Raw genomic sequence first — 13,498 nt, 5'->3', positions numbered from 1 at the left:
TTGAATCCATGTTGTTTTCACATAATTTCAATGAAGTTACAGTAGCAAGAGAAAGTATGTGAACCCTATGGAATTACCTGGACTTCTGCATCCATTGGTCATGCAATTTGATCTGATCGTCATCTTAGTAACAACAACAGACAAACACAGTCTGCTTAAACTAATAACACACAAACAATGATATGTTTTTATGTCTTTAGTGAACACACCATGTACACATTCACAGTGTAGGGTGGAAAAAGTATGAGCCCTTGCATTCACCCTCCTTTGGCAGCAATAAACTCAACCAAATGTTTTCTGTAGTTGCGGATCAGACCTGAAAAACGGTCAGGAGGAATTTTGGACCATTCATCTTTACAAAACTGTTTCAGTTCAACAATATTCTTAACATGTCTGGTGAAAACCGCTCTCGAGGTCATGCCACAGCATCTTAAATCGGGTTGAGGTCAGGACTCTGACTGGTCCACTAGAATACGTATTTTCTTCTGTTGAAGCCATTCTTTTGTTGATTTACTTCTGTGTTTTGGGTTGTTTTCCTGTTGCATCACCCAACTTCTGTTGAGCTTCAATTGGCAGACAGATAGCCTTACATTCTCCTGTAAAATGTCTTGATAAACTTGGGAATTAATTTTTCCATCGATGATAGCAGCTGTCCAGGTCCTGAGGCAGCAAAGCAGCCCCGAACCATGATGCTCCCTCCACCATACTTTAAATCAAATCTAATTTTCGTACATCAGCTGATATCTCTAAGTGCTGTACAGAAACCCAGCCTAAAACCCCAAACAGCAAGCAATGCAGGTGTAGAAGCACGGTGGCTAGGAAAAACTCCCTAGAAAGGCCAAAACCTAGGAAGAAACCTAGAGAGGAACCAGGCTATGAGGGGTGGCCAGTCCTCTTCTGGCTGTTCCGGTTCCGGGTTGGAGCGAGCGGTCGCATCTACACTTCGGTCCGCAGGTAGTATAACTTTTCATTACATTTTCATTACATTTCATTATAGTACAACGGTTTGATTTGTCTAATCTTAGCAATTTCTTCTTAGCTAGCTACATAGCCGTCTTTGTATCAAAGATAATTGCGTAATTATCGTATTTCGTCGTCCTAACGTAGTCTACACTGCTATCTGCCCAGCAGCTAGCTATCGTCCACCGTCTACTAGCACTGTAGAAACTATTACACTCAACTGAACGACTCGATTAGTGTAGTGTTAGCTAGCTACTTAGTTGTCTTTGCTGTCTTCGTATCCAAGATAATTGTGTAGTTTAGAGTGTGTAGACTTAGAGTGATTATCTTAATTTACCGAGGTTAGCTAGCCAGCTATTTGTCGTCCTTAACGTAGGAGATCCTGCTAGCTAGCTAGCCAACAGCTAGCCAACGTCTACCGAATTGAACTTCAACTACCCGGTCAACATTCCGCTTCGCTCCACAGGTAGCATCACATTTTCATTTCACTTCATTACAGTACAACGGTTTGATTTGTTTGATCGTAGCTAGCTAGCTACATAGCCGTCTTTGTATCTAAGACAATTGTGTAGTCTAGAGCGATTTTCTAGGTTAGCTAGCCAGCTATTGTCGTTCTTTTAACGTAACGTTACGTAATCAACACTGCTAGCTAGCCAGCTAGCCCCCGAATAGCAGCACTGTAGAAACTATTACACTCAACGGAACGACTTGATTAGTGTAGTGTCAACAACGCAGCCACTGCCAGCTAGCCTGCAAAGTCAACAACGCACCCACTGCCAGCTAGCCTACTCCAGCAGTACTGTATCATTTCAATCATTTTAGTCAATAAGATTCTTGCTACGTAAGCTTAACTTTCTGAACATTCGAGACGTGTAGTCCACTTGTCATTCCAATCTCCTTTGCATTAGCGTAGCCTCTTCTGTAGCCTGTCAACTATGTGTTTATCTATCCCTGTTCTCTCCTCTCTGCACAGACCATACAAACGCTCCACACCGCGTGGCCGCGGCCACCCTAATCTGGTGGTCCCAGCACGCACGACCCACGTGGAGTTCCAGGTCTCCGGTAGCCTCTGGAACTGCCGATCTGCGGCCAACAAGGCAGAGCTCATCTCAGCCTATGCCTCCCTCCAGTCCCTCGACTTCTTGGCACTGACGGAAACATGGATCACCACAGATAACACTGCTACTCCCACTGCTCTCTCTTCGTCCGCCCACGTGTTCTCGCACACCCCGAGAGCTTCTGGTCAGCGGGGTGGTGGCACCGGGATCCTCATCTCTCCCAAGTGGTCATTCTCTCTTTCTCCCCTTACCCATCTGTCTATCGCCTCCTTTGAATTCCATGCTGTCACAGTTACCAGCCCTTTCAAGCTTAACATCCTTATCATTTATCGCCCTCCAGGTTCCCTCGGAGAGTTCATCAATGAGCTTGATGCCTTGATAAGCTCCTTTCCTGAGGACGGCTCACCTCTCACAGTCCTGGGCGACTTTAACCTCCCCACGTCTACCTTCGACTCATTCCTCTCTGCCTCCTTCTTTCCACTCCTCTCCTCTTTTGACCTCACCCTCTCACCTTCCCCCCTACTCACAAGGCAGGCAATACGCTCGACCTCATCTTTACTAGATGCTGTTCTTCCACTAACCTCATTGCAACTCCCCTCCAAGTCTCCGACCACTACCTTGTATCCTTTTCCCTCTCGCTCTCATCCAACACTTCCCACACTGCCCCTACTCGGATGGTATCGCGCCGTCCCAACCTTCGCTCTCTCTCCCCCCGCTACTCTCTCCTCTTCCATCCTATCATCTCTTCCCTCTGCTCATACCTTCTCCAACCTATCTCCTGATTCTGCCTCCTCAACCCTCCTCTCTTCCCTTTCTGCATCCTTTGACTCTCTATGTCCCCTATCCTCCAGGCCGGCTCGGTCCTCCCCTCCCGCTCCGTGGCTCGACGACTCATTGCGAGCTCACAGAACAGTGCTCCGGGCAGCCGAGCGGAAATGGAGGAAAACTCGCCTCCCTGCGGACCTGGCATCCTTTCACTCCCTCCTCGCTACATTTTCCTCCTCTGTCTCTGCTGCTAAAGCCACTTTCTTCCACTCTAAATTCCAAGCATCTGCCTCTAACCCTAGGAAGCTCTTTGCCACCTTCTCCTCCCTCCTGAATCCTCCTCCCCCTCCCCCCCTCCTCCCTCTCTGCAGATGACTTCGTCAACCATTTTGAAAAGAAGGTCGACGACATCCGATCCTCGTTTGCTAAGTCAAACGACACCGCTGGTTCTGCTCACACTGCCCTACCCTGTGCTCTGACCTCTTTCTCCCCTCTCTCTCCAGATGAAATCTCGCTTCTTGTGACGGCCGGCCGCCCAACAACCTGCCCGCTTGACCCTATCCCCTCCTCTCTTCTCCAGACCATTTCCGGAGACCTTCTCCCTTACCTCACCTCGCTCATCAACTCATCCCTGACCGCTGGCTACGTCCCTTCCGTCTTCAAGAGAGCGAGAGTTGCACCCCTTCTGAAAAAACCTACACTCGATCCCTCCGATGTCAACAACTACAGACCAGTATCCCTTCTTTCTTTTCTCTCCAAAACTCTTGAACGTGCCGTCCTTGGCCAGCTCTCCCGCTATCTCTCTCAGATTGACCTTCTTGATCCAAATCAGTCAGGTTTCAAGACTAGTCATTCAACTGAGACTGCTCTTCTCTGTATCACGGAGGCGCTCCGCACTGCTAAAGCTAACTCTCTCTCCTCTGCTCTCATCCTTCTAGACCTATCGGCTGCCTTCGATACTGTGAACCATCAGATCCTCCTCTCCACCCTCTCCGAGTTGGGCATCTCCGGCGCGGCCCACGCTTGGATTGCGTCCTACCTGACAGGTCGCTCCTACCAGGTGGCGTGGCGAGAATCTGTCTCCTCGCCACGCGCTCTCACCACTGGTGTCCCCCAGGGCTCTGTTCTAGGCCCTCTCCTATTCTCGCTATACACCAAGTCACTTGGCTCTGTCATAACCTCACATGGTCTCTCCTATCATTGCTATGCAGACGACACACAATTAATCTTCTCCTTTCCCCCTTCTGATGACCAGGTGGCGAATCGCATCTCTGCATGTCTGGCAGACATATCAGTGTGGATGACGGATCACCACCTCAAGCTGAACCTCGGCAAGACGGAGCTGCTCTTCCTCCCGGGGAAGGACTGCCCGTTCCATGATCTCGCCATCACGGTTGACAACTCCATTGTGTCCTCCTCCCAGAGCGCTAAGAACCTTGGCGTGATCCTGGACAACACCCTGTCGTTCTCAGCTAACATCAAGGCGGTGGCCCGTTCCTGTAGGTTCATGCTCTACAACATCCGCAGAGTACGACCCTGCCTCACACAGGAAGCGGCGCAGGTCCTAATCCAGGCACTTGTCATCTCCCGTCTGGATTACTGCAAATCGCTGTTGGCTGGGCTCCCTGCCTGTGCCATTAAACCCCTACAACTCATCCAGAACGCCACAGCCCGTCTGGTGTTCAACCTTCCCAAGTTCTCTCACGTCACCCCGCTCCTCCGCTCTCTCCACTGGCTTCCAGTTGAAGCTCGCATCCGCTACAAGACCATGGTGCTTGCCTACGGAGCTGTGAGGGGAACGGCACCGCAGTACCTCCAGGCTCTGATCAGGCCCTACACCCAAACAAGGGCACTGCGTTCATCCACCTCTGGCCTACTCGCCTCCCTACCACTGAGGAAGTACAGTTCCCGCTCAGCCCAGCCAAACTGTTCGCTGCTCTGGCCCCCCAATGGTGGAACAAACTCCCTCACGACGCCAGGACAGCGGAGTCAATCACCACCTTCCGGAGACACCTGAAACCCCACCTCTTCAAGGAATACCTAGGATAGGATAAAGTAATCCTTCTCACCCCCCCCTCACCCATAAATGATTTAGATGCACTATTGTAAAGTGGCTGTTCCACTGGATGTCAGAAGGTGAATTCACCAATTTGTAAGTCGCTCTGGATAAGAGCGTCTGCTAAATGACTTAAATGTAAAATGTAAAATTATAACAGAACATGGCCAAGATGTTCAAATGTTCATAAAAGACCAGCATGGTCAAATAATAATAATCACAGTAGTTGTCGAGGGTGCAGCAAGTCAGCGCCTCAGGAGTAAATGTCAGTTGGTTTTTCATAGCTGATCATTAAGAGTATCTCTACTACTCCTGCTGTCTCTAAAGAGTTGAACAGGTCAGGATTCCATAGCCGCAGGCAGAACAGTTGAAACTGGAGCAGCAGCACGGCCAGGTGGACTGGGGACATCAAGGAGCCATCATGCCAGGTAGTCCTGAGGCAAGATCCTAGGGCTCAGGTCCTCAGAGAGAAAGAAAGAGAGAAAGAGAGAATTAGAGAGAGCATACTTAAACTTTACAGTTGGGATGAGGTTTTGATGTTGGTGTGCTGTGCCTTTTTTTCTCCACACATGGTGTTGTGTGTTCCTTCCAAACAACTCAATTTAGTGTAATCTGTCCACAGAATATTTTGCCAGAAATAACGTATCGTAGACTTGTCAACAGAGATGTTAGCATGTTCCAGAGATTTCTATAAGTCTTTAGCTGACACTCAAGGATTCTTCTTAACCTCATTGAGCATTCTGCACTGTGCTCTTGCAGTCATCTTTGCAGGACGGCCACTCCTATGGAGAGTGGCAACAGTGCTGAACTTTCTCCATTTATAGACAATTTGTCTTACTGTGAACTGATGGACATCAAGGCTTTTAGAGATACTTTTGTAACCCTTTCCAGTTTTATGCAAGTCAACAATTCTTAATCTTAGGTCTTCTGAGATCTCTTTTGTTCGAGGCTTGGTTCACATCAGGCAATGCTTCTTGTGAATAGCAAACTCAGATTTTATAGGGCAAGGCAGCTCTAACCAACATCTCCAATCTCGTCTCACTGATTGGACTCCAGGTTAGCTGACTCCTGACTCCAATTAGCTTTTGGAGAAGTCATTAGCCTAGGGGTTCACATACTTTTTCCAACCTACACTGTGAACGTTTAAACAATGTATTCAATACAGACAAGAAAAATACAATAATGTTTTTATTAGTTTAAGCAGACTGTGTTCGTCTATTGTTGTGACTGAGATGAAGATCAGTTCAAATTTTCTGACTAATTTATGCAGAAATCCAGGTAATTCCAAAGGGTTCACATACTTTTTCTTGCCACTTATTGAACAAACGTGGTTTTGAAATGTGAAAATTGACATCTGTGCACAGAATTTTTTATTTAACCAGGCAAGTCAGTTAAGAACAAATTCTTATTTTCAATGACGGCCTGGGAACAGTGGGTTAACTGCCTGTTCAGGGGCAGAACGACAGATTTGTACCTTGTCAGCTCGGGGTTTGAACTCGCAACCTTCCGGTTACTAGCCCAACGCTCTAACCACTAGGCTACCCTGAATCACTTGGAGAATTGTCTAATTGCCTTTTAAAATAAATAGCTTATACCTGAAATGAAATTGTCTGTCTGTTTCACATTTGGAGATAGTGTTTCCTGTTGTGATTGATATTCAGTGGGGTTGTAAGTCAGCCAGGACAAGGGCATCATCTGCTGAATGACTTGGCAACAAGCTGACTCTCTTTGCATCCCAAATGGCACTTTATTCCCTATTTAGTGCACTCCTTTTGACCATGGCCTACAGGGAATAGGGTCTCTCTCTGACCATGTTGATCTGATTGATTCCACTTTTGCCATCTGGCCCTTACAGCAGAGCTCTTTGTATTCACTGGATCACAAGATGAAGAGTGTCTGAGTGGGAATATGTCGTTTTTCTGCTGTTCCCTTCCTTCTTACAAAAGTGGGGATGAGATGGACGTATGAGTGATGATGGTTCCTCTGTGTGTGTGTGTGTGTGTGTGTGTGTGTGTGTGTGTGTGTGTGTGTGTGTGTGTGTGTGTGTGTGTGTGTGTGTGTGTGTGTGTGTGTGTGTGTGTGTGTGTAATAGTGAATATGATGTTATTCTGCTGTTCTTTCCCTTCTTTCTCATAAACAAGGGGAATGAGAGAGACATGAGTCGGGGTAGTAACAACGCTTCCTCAGGGCTTCAATAAAAGGCTCTGTGGGTGAGGAGGAAGTGGAACTAATCTCAGTGTCTAAAACGTTTATCTTCCACTGTTGCTTGTAGCCACAGAGTATCCACTTAACAGGGTGGTTTCTGGGAGCCCTGTTGAACCAAAAATGAGAAGAAAGTGCTTTCATATCCATAAATATACAAACTGCTCTAAAGAAGAGGAGAGTGGAGGAGAGGAGAGAGGAGTGTGCTGGTTTGTCACGAGCATTGTGTTCAGTATGAAGTAGTGCTGTTCTTAATAGAAGATATGGAAAAACCCATAACACACACTAATACACACAGACACACTGGTCAGCATTGTCTCATCTCCCATGGAGCTGCTTAATAAATGCGGTATGGTTTGATGTTTCTAATGACACACTCCAATCAGCATACAAAAGATTGAGGTCCACGCCCAGTGTGGTATTGAACTATCTGAGTCTCTTCCAGGTATTGTATAACACACCCTACACTCACACTAAGGGCCTTCCAGTACTGGGTCATGTTCATTATGCACCAAACGGAAGAAAATGGACTGAAACAGGGAGGGGACGACCTGGACTTGTCCAATAAAAAAAAATTCATTTTCATTTTCCATTGCAAGCAACAACAACAAAACAGAGGCTCTCTCACTGGTACACACTGACTGACTGCATCTCTTTAGGAACAGAGGCTCTCTCACTGGTACACACTGACTGACTGCATTTCTTTAGGAACAGAGGCTCTCTCACTGGTACACACTGACTGACTGCATCTCTGTAGGAACAGAGGCTCTCTCACTGGTACACACTGACTGACTGCATCTCTTTAGGAACAGAGGCTCTCTCACTGGTACACACTTACTGACTGCATCTCTGTAGGAACAGAGGCTCTCTCACTGCTACACACTGACTGACTGCATCTCTGTAGGAACAGAGGCTCTCTCACTGGTACACACTGACTGACTGCATCTCAGTAGGAACAGAGGCTCTCTCACTGGTACACACTGACTGACTACATCTCTGTAGGAACAGAGGCTCTCTCACTGGTACACACTGACTGACTACATCTCTGTAGGAACAGAGGCTCTCTCACTGGTACACACTGACTGACTGCATCTCTTTAGGAACAGAGGCTCTCTCACTGGTACACACTGACTGACTGCATCTCAGTAGGAACAGAGGCTCTCTCACTGCTACACACTGACTGACTACATCTCTGTAGGAACAGAGGCTCTCTCACTGGTACACACTGACTGACTGCATCTCTTTAGGAACAGAGGCTCTCTCACTGGTACACACTTACTGACTGCATCTCTGTAGGAACAGAGGCTCTCTCACTGGTACACACTGACTGCCTACATCTCTGTAGGAACAGAGGCTCTCTCACTGGTACACACTGACTGACTGCATCTCAGTAGTCTAAAATGTCTTCCTCTGCTCATCTCTTCTCCCTTTTTGTACTCTGACTTGAAGGAAAAGGGGGTAAATCCCCTGTCAGCCCTGATATTGTCTTCCTCAGGCACAGAGAGTTCTATGGGTGCCCAGCACCTGCCCTTCCGCCCTCCTATGAGAAAAGTGCCCTTTCAGATTGGTGGTGTTTTTTTATTATTACATTTTTATTTCCCTTTAAGTCTATTCTCTCTCTCTCTTCTTACTGAAATGAGTCTGCCATCAAACTAGCTCAATTCTAATTAGTCTAACTTGGAAAATTCCCACTCCCCTCTTCTCTGCCACCACACGAGAGCATGCGAGGCACTCCGCCTGCAGGCAGAAGCTACCGACATTGAACGGAATTGTAGAAGTGGCTCCCTTTTGAGTCACATGTGTCATCTCACTGTCAGGGACAGGGAAGGCTTCAATTCTACTGTTTGTTAGGAGGCATAAGAGAAGATGCCAACAGGGAATAAACTCCAATCACAGTTAAAGACTAGTTATATTTTTAAACAGCAGAGATAGCAAGCTAACTATCTGATTTCCATCCTTTAGATTCACTACGATCAGATGATAGCCTACCTTTCTTTGAGCCGTTGGCTATAAGCTCACTTACAGTGGGATGAGTGTGATTTTGCAGAAAATAAAGGCCTATGTTTAAAAACAAATACATGTTTATATTTGACTACATGAGCACCAGATAATTAGCTATGAATGTAATACATTTAAGTCAACTTATTTTTTGACATGCCCTGCCCCCATTATTTCAGATCAGTACAGATGAATGAGAGGAGACAAGTAGAGGTAGCTATTTTAGAATATTAAGATGCACCGAGGTTCTTCTAGATGATGCTTGAAAGACATAGGGCTATATTCATTAGCCAACGTGTTTTAAAGAAAATGAGAGTTGCAGATTTGGACATTTAGAAGCAACTGATGTGGTATGCTAAATAGTGTTTACTGAACCAAATGTTAATATATGTGGCTCATGTTCATTGCTTTGAAGAAGTCTCTGTGGTACTAGAGTGCTGTAGTCTGTACATTTCTGCTTTCATGCAGCATTCACATCTGCAGCCCAATGGGGACCATAGAGTCAATACTAAACTCTGAGCCTGACCTAGTGTATCAGAGTAAAGTGCTATGGAGATGAGAGGTACGGAGATGTGGGGGAAAGGAATGAAGAGACAGGGAGATGGGGAAGAGAAAGAGGGGAGAGGTAGGTAAGAGTGAGAGAACATACTCTTTTCCGTCCAGCTGCTACCTCCAGCATTCCTGTATCCAACCTTTAATTGCCCAGGGGGAGACCCTCTCCCCCGTGCTCTGGGCCTGAGTGCTTTATTACAGTCTTGGTAGAATCCATGACAACACAACCGGCTTTGGGACATAAAAACAAATCAAATGTTATTTGTCACATGCTAGTGAAGTTGTAATTATTGTCTTGGGTGGAAGAAGGAGAGGACCAAAGCGCAGCGTTGTCAGTGTTCGTCTTTTTAATAAGAAACTGAACACTTCAAAATTACAACCAAAACAGTTCTATATGGTGCAGACACACAAAGACTGAAAATAACCACCCACAAAACACAAAGGAAAACAGGCTACCTAAATATGGTTCTCAATCAGGGACAACGATAGACAGCTGCCTCTGATTGAGAACCATATCAAAAACACAGAAATAGAAAATATAGAAAAACTAACATAGACTGCCCACCCCAAGTCACACCCTGACCATACTAAAGAAAGACAAAACCAAGGAATAAAGATCAGAACGTGACAGAAGTGCTTACTTACGGGCCCTTCCCAACAATGCAGAGAAGCATCATTAATCAGCAACCCGTACAACCCGTACATCGATCAAATGCAGCGCCATTCTATAAACAACATGTGATGTGTGTGATATCTTTTGCGATGTATTTTGCACAAGGCTGTGTGAAGCTAGCATCCAAGCCCAGTGTTAGTGCCCTAGCGGTGCGCATAAACAACATACAGTACATTTACATGATACTGTATCTTTAGCATCAAGCCTAGTGTTAGTGCCCTAGCGGTAGCGCATAAACAACATACAGTACATTTACATGATACTGTATCTTTAGCATCCAAGCCCAGTGTTAGTGCCGTAGCGACATAAACAACATACAGTACATTTACATGATACTGTATCTTTAGCATCCAATCCCAGTGTTAGTGCCTAGCGGTACTAAACAACATACAGTACATTTACATGATACTGTATCTTTAGCATCAAGCCCAGTGTTAGTGCCCCAGCGGTAGCACATAAACAACATACAGTACATTTACATGATACTGTATCTTTAGCATCAAGCCCAGTGTTAGTGCCCTAGCGGTAGCATAAACAACATACAGTACATTTACATGATACTGTATCTTTAGCATCCAAGCCTAGTGTTAGTGCCTAGCGGTAGCACATAAACAACATACAGTACATTTACATGATACTGTATCTTTAGCATCCAAGCCTAGTGTTAGTGCCCTAGCGGTAGCATAAACAGCATACAGTACATTTACATGATACTGTATCTTTAATCCAAGCCTAGTGTTAGTGCCCTAGCGGTAGCATAAACAGCATACAGTACATTTACATGATACTGTATCTTTAGCATCCAAGCCCAGTGTTAGTGCCGTAGCGGTAGCACATAAACAACATACAGTATATTTACATGATACTGTATCTTTAGCATCCAAGCCCAGTGTTAGTGCCCTAGCGGTAGCACATAAACAGCATACAGTACATTTACATGATACTGTATCTTTAGCATCCAAGCCTAGTGTTAAACTAACGGTAGCAAAAACAACATACAGTACATTTACATGATACTGTATCTTTAGCATCAAGCCCAGTGTTAGTGCCCTAGCGGTAATAAACAACATACAGTACATTTACATGATACTGTATCTTTAGCATCCAAGCCCAGTGTTAGTGCCCTAAGCGGTGGCACATAAACAACATACAGTATATTTACATGATACTGTATCTTTAGCATCAAGCCTAATGTTAGTGCCCTAATCGGTAGACATAAACAACATACAGTACATTTACATGATACTGTATCTTTAGCATCCAAGCCCAGTGTTAGTGCCCTAGCGGTAGCACATAAACAACATACAGTACATTTACATGATACTGTATCTTTAGCATCAATCCCAGTGTTAGTGCCATAGCTAAATAAAACAACATACAGTACATTTACATGATACTGTATCTTTAGCATCCAAGCCTAGTGTTAGTGCCCTTCCCAGCACATGCAACATACAGTACATTTACATGATACTGTATCTTTAGCATCCAAGCCCAGTGTTAGTGCCCTAGCGGTAGCATAAACAACATACAGTACATTTACATGATACTGTATCTTTAGCATCCAAGCCCAGTGTTAGTGCCCTAGCGGTGGCACATAAACAACATACAGTATATTTACATGATACTGTATCTTTAGCATCCAAGCCTAATGTTAGTGCCCTAGCGGTAGCACATAAACAACATACAGTACATTTACATGATACTGTATCTTTAGCATCCAAGCCCAGTGTTAGTGCCCTAGCGGTAGCACATAAACAACATACAGTACATTTACATGATACTGTATCTTTAGCATCCAATCCCAGTGTTAGTGCCCTAGCGGTAGCACATAAACAACATACAGTACATTTACATGATACTGTATCTTTAGCATCCAAGCCCAGTGTTAGTGCCCTAGCGGTAGCACATAAACAACATACAGTACATTTACATGATACTGTATCTTTAGCATCCAAGCCCAGTGTTAGTGCCCTAGCGGTAGCACATAAACAACATACAGTACATTTACATGATACTGTATCTTTAGCATCCAAGCCTAGTGTTAGTAAATGTTTTCTTAACTCTTCTTAAACTGCACTGTTGGTTAAGGGCTTGTAAGCAAGCACGGTAAGGTCTACACTTGTTTTGGTATTTGGTGAATGTGACAAATACATTTTATTGATTTGATTTTTTGATTTAATTGTATTATTCCCCTTCTGTTAGCATCCTAGCATTAGTATCCTAGCGTTAGCTCGACTAGGATTTGATGGCCACCCCAAGCCATTATAATAGATGGTGTCTGGGTGGCACACTGCCACGAGTCGGCCCTTTGTTATGTCTTATTAGTGTTCGGTCAATTAGACAATCTGCTGGCAGTAAGTGTAGACCACCCATTGTTAGGCACGCAACAGACTCCAGTAAATGGTATTGAGTGGAGGAATTCGCTGCTGAAAAGCTAACCCTGTTTACCTGGCATGGTGAGAGAGAGAGATATTGAGTGGAAGATGTTGGGTATCGTGTTGAACGGATCAGTTTCAATGGATTCTTTTATAATTTATTTACATTTTTTACAAGATTTTCCAAATGATTGGCGTTCTACACTGGATGAGTCATTTTTGCAAAAATCATGTATGAATACTGTATCAACATTCATGTCAAAGTGAGACACGATAGCACTTTTTTTCTAATAATGTACTATCTAGAACCTAAAACAGTTTTTCGGCTGTCCCCATAGGAGAAATCTTTGAAGAACCGTTTTTGATTCCAGGTAGAATCATTTTGGTTCCAGGTAGAAAGAAGCCTTTTGGGTTCCATGTATAACCCTTTCCACAGAGGGTTCTACATGGAACCCAAAGGGGTTCTACCTGGAACCAAAAAGGGTTCTCCTATGGTGACAGCCGAATAACCCTTTTGGAACCCTTTTTTTCTAAGACTGTACAACCATTAAATAGTCCTTTCAAAACCCTTCAGCCTGCTACTACCATGGCAACTAGTGACAATGTTTTGATAATCTCAGGTGGCGTGAGAAGGGCGAGAGATGAGGGAACAGGGCTGATTTTCTCAGGCAGTGTGAGATGTGAGAGATGAGGGAACAGGGTTGATATTCTCAGTCAGTGTGAGAAGTGAGAGACGAGGAAACAGGGTTTATATTCTCAGTCAGTGTGAGAAGTGAGAGATGAGGCAACAGGGTTTATATTCTCAGTCAGTGTGAGAAGTGAGAGACGAGGCAACAGGGTTTATATTCTCAGTCAGTGT

Source organism: Oncorhynchus masou, unplaced genomic scaffold (genome assembly GCF_036934945.1).
Source record: "Oncorhynchus masou masou isolate Uvic2021 unplaced genomic scaffold, UVic_Omas_1.1 unplaced_scaffold_2858, whole genome shotgun sequence".
NCBI classification, from domain to species: Eukaryota; Metazoa; Chordata; class Actinopteri; order Salmoniformes; family Salmonidae; genus Oncorhynchus; species Oncorhynchus masou.
This window is presented reverse-complemented; position numbering follows the sequence as displayed.